At 39.4% G+C, this 5,350-nt stretch overlaps 1 pseudogene across 1 annotated transcript; it reads left to right on the top strand.

Moving 5' to 3' along the window:
* On the top strand, positions 1,582–4,229 carry LOC102168971 (annotated as a pseudogene). Its single transcript, XR_001295614.2, has one exon. The product of XR_001295614.2 is annotated as a spermatid perinuclear RNA-binding protein pseudogene (transcript).

The raw sequence follows: 5,350 nt of genomic DNA, 5'->3' as shown, positions 1-5,350 counted from the left end.
AATGAGTTTGGAAGTTTACCTTCCTCTGCAATTTTCTGGAAGAGTTTGGGTAGAATAGATGTTAGCTCTTCTCTAAAATTTTGGTAGAATTCAGCTGTGAAGCCGTTTGGTCCTGGGCTTTTGTTTATTGGAAGTTTTCTGATTAATTTTCAGTTTCAGTGCTTGTGATGTGTCTGTTAAGATATTCTATTTCTTCCTGGTTCAGTTTTGGAAAGTTGTACTTTTCTAAGAATTTGTCCATTTCTTTCAAGGATCTCATTCAAATATGATGGAGAAATCAAAAGCTTTACAGGCAAGAAAAGCTGAGAGAATTCAGCACCACCAAACTAGCTCACCAACAAATGCTAAATGATCTTTAGATAGGAAACACAGAATGGGTGTATAAACTCAAACCCAAAACAATAAAGTAAATGGCAATGGGATCATACTTATCAATAATTACCTTAAATGTAAATGGGTTGAATGCCCCAACCAAAAGGCAAAGACTGGCTGAATGGATACAAAAACAAGACCCCTAATAAGTTCTACAAGAGACCTGCTTTGAAACAAGGGAGACATACAGACTGAAAGTGAAGGGCTGGAAAAAGATATTCCATGCAAATAGAGACCAAAAGAAAGCAGGAGTAGCAATATTCATATCAGATATAATAGACTTTAAAACAAAGGCTGTGAAAAGAGACAAAGAAAAACACTACATGATGATCAAATGATCAGTCCAAGAAGAAGATATAGAAATTATAAATATGTATGCACTCAACATAGGAGCACTGCAATATGTAAGACAAATGCTAACAAGTATGAAAGGGGAAATTAACAATAACACAATAATAGTGGAAGACTTTAACACCCCACTCACACCTCTTGATAGATCAACTAAACAGAAAATTAACAAGGAAACACAAACTTTAAATGATACAATAGACCAGTTAGACCTAATTGATATCTATAGGACATTTCACCCCAAAACAATGAATTTCTCCTTTTTCTCAAGTGCACACAGAACTTACTCCAGGATAGATCACATCCTGGGCCATAAATCTAGCTTTGGTAAATAAAAAAAAAATTGAAATCATTCCAGGCATCTTTTTTGACCACAATGCAATAAGATTAGATGTCAATAACAGGAGAAAAACTATTAAAAGTTCCAACATATGGAGGTTGACCAACACGCTGCTGAATAACCAATAAATCACAGAACAAATCAAAAAAGAAATCAAAATATGCATAGAAATGAATGAAAATGAAAACACAACAACCCAAAACCTGCGGGACACTGTAAAAACAGTGCTAAGGGGAAAGTTCATAGCAATACATGCATACCTCAAGAAACAAGAAAAAAGTCAAATAAATAACCTAACTGTACACCTAAAGCAACTAGAAAAGGAAGAAATGGAGAACCCCAGAGTTAGTAGAAGGAAAGAAATCTTACAAATTAGGGCAGAAATAAATGCAAAAGAAACAAAAGAGACCATAGCAAAAATCAACAAAGCCAAAAGCTGGTTCTTTGAGAAGACAAATAAAACTGACAAACCAGGAGACCGGAGCCACGAGCACCACCAGGGCAGCAGCCGCTGCAGCCGCCGCCACTGGGCTGAGGAGCCGGAGACGCAGGCTGACTAGGTGGCGGTGGCAGCGGAGCAGGAGCAGGGACCGGGCGCGGGCAGAGCGCAGCGGTGCGGTGTACTCTAAAGAACAAGCTTTCAGATATCTTTGCCATATTGACTCTGAGCCATCAGGGGACTCAGGCTTATGAGGAGGTACTGTCACACAAAGCAGCGTCTAGTGAAGACGACAAGAAAGAGGGGAAAGGATCGGAAGAAGAAGCTAAAATACTATAGAAAACCATGAGACCTATCAGATCTTTTGCTAATGATGATCGCCATGTAATGGTGAAACATTTGACAATTTATCCATCTCCGGAGGAAGTTGAAGCTGTTCAGAATATGGTATCTACTGTTGAGTGTGCTCTTAAACATGTCTCAGATTGGCTGGATGAAACAAGGCACAAAAGCAGAGGGGGAGACAGAAGTAAAGAAGGAAGAGGCTGTAGACACCTATTCCAAGGATCAAGGTGGTCAGACAGTGTGTGGTGTAATGAGGATTGGCCTGGTTGCAAAAGGCTTGCTGATTAAAGATGATATGGACTTGGAGCTGGTTTTAATGTGCAAAGGCAAACCTACAGAAACCCTGTTAAATACAGTCAAAGATAATCTTCCTATTCAGATTCAGAAACTCACAGAAGAGAAATATCAAGTGGAACAATGTGTAGATGAGGCATCTATTATAATTCGGAATACAAAAGAACCCACGCTAACTTTGAAGGTGATACTTACTTCCCCTCTAATTAGAGACGAATTGGAGAAGGATGGAGAAAAGGTTGCGATGAAAGATCCTCCAGACTTATTGGACAGGCGGAAGTGCCTGAATGCCTTGGCGTCTCTTCGACATGCCAAATGGTTTCAGGCAAGGGCAAATGGATTAAAGTCATGTGTAACTGTCCTCCGCATTCTCTGTGATTTGTGCAACAGAGTCCCCACATGGGCACCATTAAAAGGATGGCCACTAGAGCTTATATGTGAAAAGTCTATAGGTACTTGTAATAGACCTTTGGGCGCTGGGGAGGCCTTGAGACGAGTAATGGAGTGTTTGGCATCTGGAATTCTACTTCCTGGGGGTCCTGGTCTTCATGATCCTTGTCAGCGAGATCCAACAGATGCTCTGAGCTATATGACCATCTAGCAAAAAGAAGATATTACCCACAGTGCACAGCATGCACTCAGACTATCAGCCTTTGGTCAGATTTATAAAGTGCTGGAGATGGACCCCCTTCCATCTAGTAAGCCTTTTCAGAAATATTCCTGGTCAGTTACTGATAAAGAAGGTGCTGGGTCTTCAGCTCTGAAGAGGCCATTTGAAGATGGATTAGGGGATGATAAAGATCCCAATAAAAAGATGAAACGAAACTTAAGGAAAATTCTGGATAGTAAAGCAATAGACCTTATGAATGCACTAATGAGGCTGAATCAGATCAGGCCTGGGCTTCAGTACAAGCTCTTATCTCAGTCTGGCCCTGTCCATGCCCCAGTCTTCACAATGTCTGTAGATGTCGATGGTACAACATATGAAGCCTCAGGACCATCCAAGAAAACAGAGAAGCTTCACGTAGCAGTGAAAGTACTGCAGGCAATGGGATACCCAGCGGGCTTTGATGCAGATATTGAATGTATGAGTTCCGATGAAAAGTCCGATAACGAAGGCAAAATTGAAACAGTGTCTTCAAACTCAAGCAATAATACTGGAAATTCTACAACTGAAACCTCCAGTACCGTAGAGGTAAGAACTCAGGGCCCTATTCTCATAGCAAGTGGCAAAAATCCTGTCATGGAGCTCAATGAAAAAAGAAGAGGTCTTAAGTATGAACTCATCTCGGAGACTGGTGGAAGCCATGACAAACGCTTTGTGATGGAGGTAGAAGTGGATGGACAAAAATTCAGAGGTGCAGGTCCAAATAAGAAAGTGGCAAAGGCAAGTGGAGCTTTAGCTGCCCTGGAGAAACTGTTTTCTGGACCCAATGCAGCAAATAATAAGAAAAAGAAGATTATCCCTCAGGCAAAGGGTGTTGTGTATACAGCTGTGTCCGCAGCAGTCCAAGCTGTTTGGGGCAGAGGAAGAGGAACTCTAACAAGGAGGGCTTTTGTTGGGGCCACAGCTGCTCCCGGCTACATAGCTCCAGGCTATGGAACACCCTATGGCTACAGCACAGCTGCCCCTGCCTATGGTTTACCCAAGAGAATGGTTCTGTTACCTGTTATGAAATTCCCAACATATCCTGTTGCCCACTACTCATTCTTTTAGCAAATGACAGAAGCTAATTCCTATTCCAACAACAACCCAGTACATACAGAATGTTAGTGAAAAGGCCTTTTTATCCTGCTTTCTTTGAACACATACTTGATCAAAATTATTTGTAAAGAACATCTTTTCCTACTTTTTGATTTTAACAAATGCAAATTTAGTTCTCTAAAACTTGAAAACAAACAAAAAAGAAACTAGTTCTGTGAAACGGTACCTCATTTCCGGAAAATAACTTATACCAGCCCTTCTGTTCTAGGGAAGTAAGTCTAGCAGTTCAAAGTTTAAGTTTTAAGAGGAGTATCAGATTATGCAAAATTAAATTTGTGAAGGATGTATAGAGTCTCAAACACTGATCACAAATAAACTGCTTTGTTGTAAAAAAAAAAAATTGACAAACCATTAGCCAGACTTATCAAGAAACAAAGGGAGAAAAATCAAATCAGAATTGGAAATGACAACGGAGAAATCACAGCAGACAACACAGAAATACAAAGGATCATATGTGACTATTATCAGCAGCTATATGCAAATAAAATGGACAACTTGGAAAACATTCTTGAATCTTCTCTGTCAGTAATTTCACCTCTTTCATCAACACCAAACATCCAGATATAATCAGTGAGCAAATCCCACTAATTCTATTCACTTATCTCTTAAATCTTTCCTGCTGCCAATCCCGAAATTTAATGCCCACTTCCTGTACTCATAATCTCCTGTTAGGACTGTGGTGATAATCTTCTAGCACTCTTCTCCACCTCCAGCTTCACACTTCTAATCCATTCTGTATACTACCAATGCAACAATCTTTCCAGTCATCACAAATGTTTAAAACTTCCCAGTAGCTCCAATATGTCATACTAACGTTTTGCCCAGTTTTCTATAGGGCAGAATTTCCTCAGGGTGGAGTTTTGACGCTGGGAAGAGTGATTCAGCGATGTGTTAGAAAATCAATTTAGTCAGTCAAAACCAGGATTTTAAACAAAACAAAATGAAATAGACTAGAAACATAAGGTTAGAATATAAAGTATGCATTTATTACCTCATAAAATGCAACAGTTGGTAAAATTTTAATTTTTTGTGTTTATGCTCATGTAATAGAAAATATATTTTATTATGAATTGTGCCTTAAAAAGTTTGAAAAGTACTTCTGTAGATCATATATATCTCTTTATAATCTTGCTTTTGCCTATTTTTCTACACTAAAACTCCAAAGTTTCAGCCAGTTTCTGTTAGAATGATTAAGTCATACTGTTTTTTGCCTTGAGAGAATCTCATAATATTCTCCTGATGAAATGTTTCCCCTCACACCTTCTGGTCACACTACTCATTTTTCAAAATGCATCTTCTGCTTCCATGCACTCTCCTCCTTGTGATCCTATTACTCCATCTCTCACTGGCTGCACTGAACAGGTCTGAAATAGCTTTGTGATGCAGCACTGTTAGATTCTTATCATTTGATCCCCAAGAGTATGAGGTAAGCAATAGATAGTTATTT

Source organism: Capra hircus, chromosome 4 (assembly GCF_001704415.2).
Source record: "Capra hircus breed San Clemente chromosome 4, ASM170441v1, whole genome shotgun sequence".
NCBI classification, from domain to species: domain Eukaryota; kingdom Metazoa; phylum Chordata; class Mammalia; order Artiodactyla; family Bovidae; genus Capra; species Capra hircus.
Note: the sequence above shows the minus strand (reverse complement) of the source record. Positions and strands in the feature narration are given on the sequence as shown.